We start from the raw sequence: 12,426 nt of genomic DNA, 5'->3' as shown, positions 1-12,426 counted from the left end.
TATTTTAATAATTATTATATATATGTATAATTATAATTACAATTGGTCAATTCAAAAGGTCTCTTATCAATCATATTGTCATAATGTCCTAATATTGAGCAATAGTTTGAGGCATATCTGTGTCACAATTTTGTTTGGCAAAATGGATTATTTTGAAATTTCATACTTGAAGGAAAAGGGAAATTGGTACTTTTCTCCCAATGGGGGAAATAGACCGTTAAATTCAAATTGATAGTGCAATTTCGTAACAATATTTTCTATTATTTAACACATAAAAGTTAGAATCAATTTCAATTAGACACATTTGATCCTGAATGAGTAAGAATCTGCAAAATGATTTTGTGCTACTTTTTTTCTAATCGTATTTTTTTAATTTTCTGTGATAATAATGGACCTAGAAACATGAAAATATGCATATATGGTTCTGAGTGAGTTTGGATTTTTTTTGTATTTTTTTGTTTTTCATTTAAGTTAAATTCGAGGCCTAAAATAACGCGAGTTCTTCTTCCGCTCAGAGCTGAATTACACATGGTTGGTCTTTTTTCGAATGGTACTTTTTGAATATTTTCTAATATCCAGATCCCGTGATTTTTCGGGAAAAAAAAACTAAAATTCAACAATGAAAACTATTTCATAAATATATTTAAGTAGAAATATTGTTACGTTATCTTTTAAAAACGAAGGTTTATTTCCTTTAAATAAACCGTATTATTTTGATTGCAAATAAAAGCAGTTTAGTAATTTAAAATTGTAACAACTCTTTATTTATTTAATCAAATTTACACAACAACAGTTTATTAATATACACACTTCTATTACACACTTTATAATGTACATATAAAGGCTCCATTAGTCTTTGCGTTCTGTAACGTTTCTGTTCTGTGCCGTTCTGAATGTTGTTATATTGTAGTTAGTTTTTCCGTAAGATCGTATCAGCTGTTTTTAAAATAATAACCAAAAGACCAACTTGGTGATTTTGTTACTATTTTTAGTGTTTTTTGTATTAGACCGTCAACATATTATTGTGAACATTTTTATAAATATATACATATATTGTTTGTTAATGATTTAATTTAACCTAATTTTTTTACATACATTAGAAGAAGTTTATATTTATTTCAAGGACCCTAAATAATAATTATGTTCATTTTTCAGGTACCAAAAAATTTACCATTTTAAGAAATATTTTATAAAAATTGGTTTTAATTATTATGTGTAATGAAAACAAATATTTATTAAACATAATTATTATATCCAATTAATATCTTTTTACATTGGCTCATAACTATTATGATCAATAAATATTTATTTCTCTTACAGATAACTATTAGTAAAGATTTTTATTATTTTTATTTACGATAATAATTGTTTTGAATATTTTCTTGATATTAATTGTTTTATTTTTGCAGATTATGCATGTGGATGGATACATTAGGTGAATAACCTGATTTGTATTCATTGATCATATAATAGGCTTTGCATTTGCAATAAAACTAAAGTAACGGGACAATATAAAGTTTTTTAATATTTATGTATAAGAAATTTTCAAGTGCATAAAACATTGATATCATATTTCGTTGCTATAGCAGTTGTAATTTTGGTGTTCCCTTTTTATTATAGATTTTAACAATAATTTTTCAAGTAAACAAGTGTTATTTCTTTTTAAATAGAGCAATGTTTTTATGTTTTGTTTCAATTTAAACCACTTAACTGCAATAAAACATCATTTATTAAAAAAACTGTGTGACTAAACTTTATTATATAAAATGAGTTATAACAGTTATGTTATTTCTTATTCATAACTATTAAAAATAATTAATAATATATCTATCGAATAGTAATAGTTATAATATTTTTAAAAATAAGAATTGGAAATAATAATTATTCTTAATAAATGAAATAATAATTTATTATTAATAATTATTCGCAATTTTTATCGAATAAAAGTTATAACTATTAAGTCCTTGATTTATTTTATTAAATTTCAATGTTTTTTGAAAATATTATATTTTTTATTCTTTTGTTAATAATAAATATTTTCCTTTCAAAAATGTTGGCACCATTGCTTTCATATTGTTAGCATTTTTGTGTGTATATGATATCAGCTGTTTTAGCTGTCACTTAACGTTGCGGACAAAATTCAGTTTTCAACAGATTCATCCGCAACAGAACGGCAACGTTACAGAAAAACTAACGACATACACAAATTTCCCTATGCTAAAAACAAAACAGCTGATTCGGAACGGAACGGAACGTACAAACTAATTAGGTCTTAAGAATACACTGGTAATGCAGTTGATGTTAATTCTAACAGAACCTATTATAAACTGGCCGACTGAAGTTTCTACTGATGGAAATGTATATAAACATGATAAATGTTGCAAGCAGCCATTACAAACCTTTAAATTCAATAGTCAGTTATTCGCCTTAAGTTTTTAAAAATAAAATCCCCTAAAAATACCCATTTTATGTGTTCAACTCCGCTCTCTAAACATTTTTTTTCATTTTTTTCAAATGCTATTCAATTTTATAGTGGAACTAGTACTATTGAATTTAATAGTGGAACTTTTTCAATGAACTGCAGGGATATTACCCCCATCATGACTAACCGTCGATTTGTTCACTCAGCGAACAATTTTGCGTGTGCACATGAATTTCCTTGTTTGACACTTGTTGTAAGTGTTATGTTTTCAACACGACACGAGTATTGCCGTAAATACCTTTAATAATATTTATAACAAATAAATTTCAAGAATTAACTAAATAAATCCTATGCTTGCGATCATTCTGAATACCTACATACATATATTGTAATATGCAATTATAACCTGCGGTATCACTATACAGCATCTATCTAAATTTTAATTTTTAATTATAGTGACCTATGGCCATTCAATTTCAGTCCTAATTTTATTTAATAAATTTTTAAAATTACCCACAATTGAGTGGTAAACATATCTATATTATCATAGAGAAATACAAGTTATAAACTATTTTTTCACTCCATATATTCTACAATAACGTTATATAATTTTGTAACATTGCTTTTTTCATTCAAAATTAATGTTATATACCCTATTTGAAAAATAATTTTCTCCAAAATATCGAATATACATTTTTCAAAAAAAATATTCAGGTAGAAAAATTAAAAAAAGCCAAAAAATACAATTGGCACCTGTCCTAGAATTTTTTTTGATGATAGTACACATAGTAGTTGTTTTATTTCTTCCACTTAATTTGCACAGATTTCTAATTGGAACGCGGGTATAGAAAGAATAGGGTGACATAAAACATTTTTTGAAAGTGTTTTTGAGAAAATCTGGGTTTGATCTACTGCAAAATATTAATGGAAAACATGACACCAAAACGTGGTTAGGCCCAAAACGATATATTCATAATAATGACCACAATAAATTAATATATAATAAGGCCTGGAAGCACATCGTGAATAAAATGCAACTCTGCGCGTTAATTGGATTTAAACGCCAAATCCTAACGACGAATACATGAGTAATGAAAAATGCAAAATTGACGATAAAAGCAACAGCAAAAGAAACATCAAACTCAACGAAGAGCCGCCATTTATTATTGAATTTTTTGCAGTCTTCTAGAGTTGTAAAAAGTGGGTACCTTAGACTACTCAACTAATATTTTTGGTACTCGATAATGCTGAATATTTTTCAGAACTATATTTAGAGTTGAATATTAATGAAAAAAATGTGATAGATAGATGAAAATTCAAGGTAGAATACTTTGAAAGAAATTCTTAAAGTTTTTTCAAAAATATTACAACATATTTCACAAGCATAGGCTGAAAAACAAAAGTTTTTTCTTATTGTACTAAAAAATACAACTCTGAAAGTATTGACGGCATTGCGTACTGAGTACTCAAATACTCAATACTTTTACAACTCTACAGTCTTCGAATGAATAGTACGTGAAAAACTTGTACACACACATTTTCTCCAATAATAATTGGAAAAATGTAAGTGAATAAAAAACTATTAAATCCATAAGAATAAATGAATTTTAAACAAATAAATTGAATATAAATGAAGTGAATAAGAAGAATATCAACGTGAGAAAATATAAAAAAAATTACATAGAAAATAAAAACTAATAACTTGTAAGTTAATGTGTGTGTGTTGATGTGTTTGATAAAATATTTTAAAAGGTGAAAAAATAATACATCAGAAATTCGGAAGGGGCACACGACAGATTGGGGACTCTAATAATTATAGTGTTTTATAGAAATGAAATCAAATGTATGTAATATATATATATGCATACATATTACATATGTGTATATTCAATACATAAATGAGGATGAGTAGAAATGACAGATTTTTGTTTTAAACATTTTGATGATTGGCTGGCTGGCTGTTCTAAAGTGTAATTGAAATTAATATTTTTTTATACGTGGGCAATTTTATTAAATTTATATATTCTATCTGTATGTACAGTAACAAGTGCAGATTTTGTGATTTCAATTTGACATGGGAGCAAAACGAATGCATACAAATTAGAAAGTGTTTTATAATTTCCTAAAAAAACTAGAATTAATAATATACACATTATTATTTTGTTTTACACTTGCATATTCAATCAAGCCCTGAAAATTTCTATAAAAAAATTGTGTATATACTCAATTATATACCAATAGGTATGTACATATAGATAGATGTGATATATGTATTTACATTTAAATATTTTGTGTTTGGTCGCGATGTTGATGTTGGGTATGTAAAAAACGCGATATTTGTTCTCAAAGGGGGGAGGGGCATACGCTAGGATTGACATCGCTCGCTAGTTGGGTTTGGATGGCTGCCCTAAGTGAATTTATTTCAAAAAAAAATAAAAGGAATAATACGAAAGAAATATCAAAGCAAAAACTTGAAAAATTCCAATTTTATATTGTTTTTGTTTTCATTTTTATCTCCTATACTTCTGCTTCTTCTTCGAAATCTATATTCACAAATATGGCAACACGGTGCGATATATCGTATAACAAAAGAAAATGAAAAAAGTTAGGTTAAAATACAACACTGTATGTCAAAAGTAGTGTGTATGCACTAGAACAAGAAGAGTAAAAAGGAAACTATACAACACTACCACTTCCACCAAATAATAGATCTGTAGTACATTATTTTATACCTTTGTCGCGCCAACAATTTTTCTTTCCTATTAAAAATATAATAATTAAATTTATAGTGAAATTAATGGAAAAAAATAAGAAAAAATACGCTAACCATAAAAAAATTAAAGGATTACTATTGAGTGAATTATAGTTTTCAAAAACTGAAAAACTATTTGAAAGAAAGTGACAAGTGAAAAGGAAATAAATAAAAATAAAATATAATTGTTCGCAATTACGTCTTAAGTTGTAACAGAATTGTGTGTGTGTAAAAATATAACTAATAACACGTTAGCAAATGAAATTTGCTAAAAAATAAACCAAATGGCTTAAAATAACAACATTATCAAAACAAACAAAAATGGTAAGTTTTTACTTTTATTCTTAATCTTAACTCTTCTTGGTGATTTTGAAGTCATTTTCGACGAAATTCATTTAGCAAAGAAAGGTACTTAATACCTACGTTTATTTTTCAATTTCGAATAAACTTTATTAAGACCTCTCGATTACATATTGATTATTTCTATTACAATAAATAAATAAATAGAAGTTTTAAGTTTTTATACGTATTTTTCTTTTTAATTCCCGATTTGATTTGTCAAAGTTCAGGCCGCCATATTGAATAAAAATATATGTGCTTCTTCTTCTCGGCATTAAAGTAATTTGGAGAAATGCAATTTCTACATGAAAGTCATTATATATTTCAAATAATATTTATATATATTAAAATGTTGCAACTTTGGATCATTTTTAGATCAATTTCTTTAAATAATTATATTATTTCTTTATAGATATGAATTGAAATCTTATTTGCAAAATATTTTCTTACTACGTTTTAAGTCGTCAAGTAGCCATTTTTTCTATATTTCTCTCTTTCTATCGTTAATATTTTTCGTAGTGAATTCACTGGTTATCTCTTTCTTAAATTTATTGGCCAATCTGTCTTTTACTTGATTCGTAAAAATGGCGTCTTTCATGAATATGTAAAATATGTAAATGTATTGGAAACGCGTGTCTGGCGATTTTGGTTAAAAAATGTCATGCAGTGATAGTGTGTAATAAACTAAATAAATTTAAATTATTTTATTATATACCATTGCAATATTAGTATCACAATTTTCTTTTATAGTTATTATTTATTGATTTTTTACTTGTTAAGTGTGGCAACATCAGTTTTTTTTCTATTTACCTATACACTTGCACAATCATGCATACATATTAACTAACGTGTTTACTGTTGGTGACTTGCGCAGTGTTGCATTTTTGCAAATTTTATTTTACTTTTTTTTTATCAAAATATCAGAAAATTATATTTTAATTGAAAAACTGATAAAAATAGATATAAAATCTAATATAAAATGTCATGAGTCATAACAATAATATACCTAAATATTGAATTAAAAAAAAATGTTGAGGTTATTTTTAGGTTTTCTTTAAAAAATTTGTTGTTGTAATATATAGCAATTTGCAGACAGTATTTCTACATAATTAAGGTTATTTATAATTAAAATATATTTTTCCAAATAATATACATATTCTCTTATTTTAATATATTTTATTTTCTATTTTTCTTTGTTTCCTTTATGATAAAGTTTGTCGCACAAATCTCTATTCTGTGTTTATATACTTAACATGCAGAAAAAAGCTTCTTAATTTATATAGCTGTTTCTGTTTGGCCTGAGAAATTTTGGGTTACCGTTTAAATTGTTTTTAGCCAAATATTATATTTTTCTCTTTCTTAAAAGAAGAATAGAATATATGCTTAGTGATTGTTTTGTGTTAGTACTTCTTCATTTTTTTTGTATTCCCTTTTGAATCGAAAGCAAAAGTTGTAAAACTGGTAACTTTTTCTTTGTGTATGTGCTTTGATTATATTTTTTGTTCGTTCTCTTGTGTTATTTCGTGTCTCGTAATGAGTTGCCAATCCTATGAATGTTAAATCTAGAAGCTTGGCATTTTGCTGTTGCAGTTTTTTTGCACTTTTATTTTATGCACTCACAGTATATACATATGTGTATGTATGGATGTGTTAGGTTAATTTTGTCATTCTCCCACTTTCGGGAGAATTACAAAATAATAAATACCTAAATTTTTAGTGATTCTTATTATTTTGTGAAATTTGTGACCGTAACTTCAGAGTGTTCGGCAAATTTTTACCAATCCTTCCGCCGAAAAGTTTTCACAAAATTTGAGTTTCTTAGGGAAATATAATTTTCAAATAGATACTTCTAAAATATTACAGTTCACTTAAAAGTCAGTGTGAAAAACTTTAATGGACATAAAATTAAAAAAAATATTTTAGTTCAAGATCCTTTTTACCATAATAGGTATTAAGATTTTATTAATACATGGTTATTTTACACCAAAATATGTTTCATTTCATTCTTTGCTTCGAGTCCATTGGGCCATATACGATTAATAATACCTTATTTTTACAATTAAATAATGAATAATAGTAAAACTAAAAATAACTTAAACTAAAACTTGAAAAATAAGCCTTTATTAAAAAAAGGAAACATTTAGCAATAAATTCGGTTATAAGAACCACAAGCAATTACCTATTTTCTTTGTGTGATTAAAACAGAAACATTTTTATTTAAAACAGGAAAATTTATTAAGATTCTTAACATTAAAACTTCTAAGTATACCTATTCTTATTTAGAGAAAATAATGACATAATAATGGTTTAAATTTTAGATACTGATTTGAAAACGAAAAGTGTTGCCATTTTTTTCAGATTGAACTTCTTTTATAAAAATTGAAATCTTTTAATAAATTTATACATTATTGAATTTTGAGCGATTATTTGAAAAATGTTAATGATTTTTGGCTACATTTTGTATTAAAAACTTTTTTCCAGACTAAACATAGTCGGACTTCTTAATTTTTTTTTTATAAAAGTGTACATTTCTGAATTTTTACCGATTTAAAAATTGTTACTGATTTTTGGCATAAATTACCTTTTTCTCAAATTTATCTTAGTCGGACTTCTTATCTCTTTTAATAAAAGTGTATACTTACTACTACTGAATTTTGACCGATTATTTAAAAAATGTTACTGATTTTTGACTAAATTTAGTATTTAAATATTCCTAGAAATTCCTGGGAATATAAAAATTACCGGAAAATAGGAACCCTCGTACAGACAAAATAAAATAGGTTCACAAAAAATATTGTTAATAAGCAATAAAAAGCTATACAAAAATGAACAAACATAGTGTACAACAACAATTCAATATTGCAAATAAACTATTAGTACAACCAATGAACAAAAATACCGCATTCCACAATAAAGTACAAGAGAAAATGTAAAGAATATACATATAATACAATATCATACCATACAAAGTGGCAACAATTATCTATCTATTTATCTATATACTTTGTATGCACTGTTTTGATGTAGCGCAGTAGAATCACAATAAAAAAATATTATAAAAACACTATTACTGATATAACAATATAAAACCATAAGCTCTATAATTGTAGTCCTATCTATTATCGCTCAAATATTCCAGAATCAACTATTTTATCGCTCGATTAATTAAATAATTTTCAGTTTTTTCATACAAATGCTTGAGAGTTCTTGTTTTTAAAAATCATAGTTGATAGTATTTTGTTTTAGTTGGATATCATCCTGACTTAAAACTAACAAAACTTAGAAATTGTCCAACTAATTTTTGCAAATATTTTTCTGTCTAAAATACAAAAGAAAATATTTATGATGTTTTAAGTTTGTAACTTTATTAATACCGCTATATCACTAAAACGTAGTGATCGAGAAAAACTAAAAGTATTTCCGCACTTTATGGACTCCAACAAAACACAATCGCTACATAAGAACACTTGCATATTTTTATCTTTCACTTATGTATCACTGTGTTATAATTCAAAAGACATCTTTTGTGCACAAATACAAATAGATTAATACAAAAACCCGGCAATCTATATAGTATAAACCAAAAGACGTCGTGGTTGGCGTTATGCATATAGTACATACATTGTATACTACCCTACCTCACTAAACAACAACTAAAGATCAAGAAATATATAATGCAAATAAAATAGACTCCTCTGTACATTAGAGTGGTTCATTAATGTATGGAAAAACCACAAAAGTAGGTATATCGTACAAGTCAACGTACCATAAATAATGAAAGTGAATGTCTTTCGTAATATCTTGATCAAATTGGCACAACCTACGATAATTTCAATATGTTTTTTTTTCTTTTTTTTTACTGATAAAAAAAAAATAACTATAATATACCAAAGTCAATATTTTCAAACGAAATACTTATAATTTTAGTTAATAAAGAATATAATTAGACCCATCTAATAAACATGTATTTTTCAAGGGCAGATCTAATATGCATGCATGTGTGTTTATATGCTTGAATATAAAATAATATATAAAATTAAATCATTAGAAATTTGTTTGTTATTTGGTAGTACGTAACAGATACATAGTATATGTAAACAATTTGCGCAATACTGCAGACAGTTATTTAAATTCTATTTAATTAATTTGTAATTTTTATTTATTTATATTAAAGCATTTAAAAATTTTTTGTTGCCCACATTTTTATTATAATTACATTTATATATGGAGAATTAATAGTAATTTTTACTACTAACAAATAGTTTTCCCAAACCAGTATATAAAAGTATACAATATATTTGCATTCGTTTTTAGTTAAGTAGGCTGCACCCTGCTTTTTGTTAGCCATTTGATTCTACTATTTGTATTGGTTGACATTTGTATAATTGCGTCTAATATTTTAATCGATTTTATATATTTTTTTCGTTTTCATTTTGAATTCGTTATAAATACAGTTTCGTATTGGAATATTAATTGAATATGTATACATATCTAGTATATATATTCATACGATTAAACGAACACTAAAAATACTACTTACTCTCAACACTGAGAACTGTATTGTTGTAATAGTTAAGTGAGATCTATCGAACTTTATTGACACCTGGAGTCCCTGGTAGATTTGTATATGGTATGTTAAATATTGAATCGTTAATGTGTGTACTTTTCCGAAAGATTTGTGGTAAATCTTTTGGATTTCGACAGTCATTTGGATTATTTCTTTGTTTACATTTAACTATTATTTATTAATAAAAATTATAAACTTATCTACCTTATCAGGTCATATTTCGAAAAGGATCTAAGACATTTTGGTTTAAAATTTTATTTTGTATAAAATCAAATCCAACAAATGTTTTCAATTATATTTATTAATCAGGTTATTTCAGATCAGAGCATATAATTAAAATCTTAATTTAGAATTAAAAAATGTCATCAATTCATTCCATAAAATAACTGCCAAGAAAACCAGATCGTTAGATTCATTCAAAAGCTTTTATTGAAATAGAATTCATTCATTGTTGAATTAAATCGTAATGGAAAAATTCATTCAAACTTTGAATGCTTAAATTTGTGTAAATTCAAATCTTATCCAAATTGAATGAACATTTTTGGTTGCTTAATTTAATTTAATTTGTTTTTGTTTTTAAAAATTTACAAAAATAATTGAAACAATTATAGATTTGAATTGCAAATTTGAATTGGTTAATAAAATTTAATAAGCTATTTTGTAATGGGTTTTTGAATTAAAGAAAACTTAAATGATTCAATAAATAATAAATTCTCAAAGAAATGAATCTTTCCAATCAGAATGTATTTAAACAAATTTAAAACAGCAAAAATGCATTATTTTCTTTAATCTCAATCTACTAGAATAATTAATTTTCCTGGTTAAATATAAAATTGTCTGTTGTCACACAGGGAAAATAGTTTTGCTTCTGATAACTGATATTTAAACCATAATAATTCTTCTGTGTCATTTGATTTTTTCTTGGTATTATCGAAAATAATGAAATCATTCGATTGACAACAAATCTTATTGAATATCTTGTATTTGTGTAGAAATAGTACTGTAACTTAAAAATAAAGCAATTTGCCGGGAATTTCTAAAAAAATTCCCGATTAGGAACCCTAATATAAATATGTAAAAATATTTGTTTGTAATTTTAAGTGTTTGGGAAATTTTTCTTATCATTATTTAAATATTAACTGACCTAAGGCAAGTAAAACCTTGAACCATATAAAATTAATAAACAAAATGCTTACGACAAATAAAATGATTTTAAAATCATTTAAAAAACTAATTTGTATGATAAAGTGTTTCGAAAATGTTATAACAATTCAAATTTTTATTTGTTTCAATTTCTTTTTAATATTGTTAAAAAAAAAATAAAGGCTTTACTTTGAATAATTTTTGAAGTAGTGAATAATTTTGAAAAAAGTATTGTATAAATTAATATTAACTTTTATTTGAGTGACGCAAATGCAAAACTTCTACTGACATTTACCCAGACATTTTATTATCAAGATATAAAGATATGTATGCATATAAAACATGCGTTGTTGGATGTGGATGTGGAAGTGTCTGTAGATGTTAGTGTTTTGTAAACAATCAATAAATGGCATGACCACCTTAAACTGTACAAGAACCATATGTACATACGATTGTTGTACGTTCATACGTATTGAAGGATAAGAAACTTGCAAGGTTGGTCTGTGGGCCATTATTGGAATACATATAATATCAACAAGAGAGAGAAGAAAGTCATTAGAGCCAATAAGCTAGTATAAAAGGTTTAAAAAATGTAAATATAATATACAATAGTTAATTAAATACTATATATATATACCTACTAGATAATAATGGTATAACATGTATAAACAAAGCTGAAATTGTCATTTCAAAATATCTATATGTACATTGTACCTATGTATGAATGTAAATACATTCAAATCCACAAAAATAATTATAATAAAATTTACACATTAATATTTAAATAGTATGCATAAAATACAAAAGAAAATTGAAGTGATTGTTGTTTCACTTAATAAATTAAGTAACCCTTAAAGTTCAAAATAATTTAAATTTAAATTAACTATGCAAAATACTCATTTAGTATGTATTTATATTCCTATACATAGATTTACATATAAAATCATAACAATAAAATGGCAGAAAATAATAAGGTGGTATTTTATTACAACTACTTAAGCAAAAATAGATTTATATATTTTTTACTTAATTTTTTATTTATTTATTATTGCTTAGCAAGTACTCGTATTGCATTGTCTGTTTAGCACTCACTGCATTGAAATGCAATGGATTGCAATTGTATTTGTATTAAATGATATGATTATACATTTAATAGAAATGTAGGCAAATTTGTGTTTTTGGTTTTTTTTTTCAATTTCAATT

At 25.1% G+C, this 12,426-nt stretch overlaps 1 protein-coding gene across 6 annotated transcripts in view; it reads left to right on the top strand.

The window, feature by feature from the left end:
• The first annotated feature begins 3,911 nt into the window (after positions 1–3,911).
• Positions 3,912–12,426, top strand: part of upSET — a 38,179-nt gene continuing 29,664 nt past the window's right edge. The window contains exons 1-2 of one of the 6 annotated variants that reach the window (XM_065506454.1): positions 3,912–4,078; positions 5,212–5,498. The gene's annotated coding sequence lies outside the window, so the exon portion shown is untranslated. Of the gene's footprint in view, positions 4,137–4,176; positions 4,266–5,014; positions 5,499–12,426 lie in introns of those variants that run through there. The other 5 variants (XM_065506457.1, XM_065506452.1, XM_065506453.1 and 2 more) reach the window with 5 other exon arrangements.

The sequence above is a fragment of the Calliphora vicina genome, chromosome 3 (assembly GCF_958450345.1).
Source record: "Calliphora vicina chromosome 3, idCalVici1.1, whole genome shotgun sequence".
NCBI lineage: Eukaryota > Metazoa > Arthropoda > Insecta > Diptera > Calliphoridae > Calliphora > Calliphora vicina.
The sequence above is the reverse complement of the archived record's forward strand: the minus strand, read 5'-3'. Positions and strand labels throughout refer to the sequence as shown.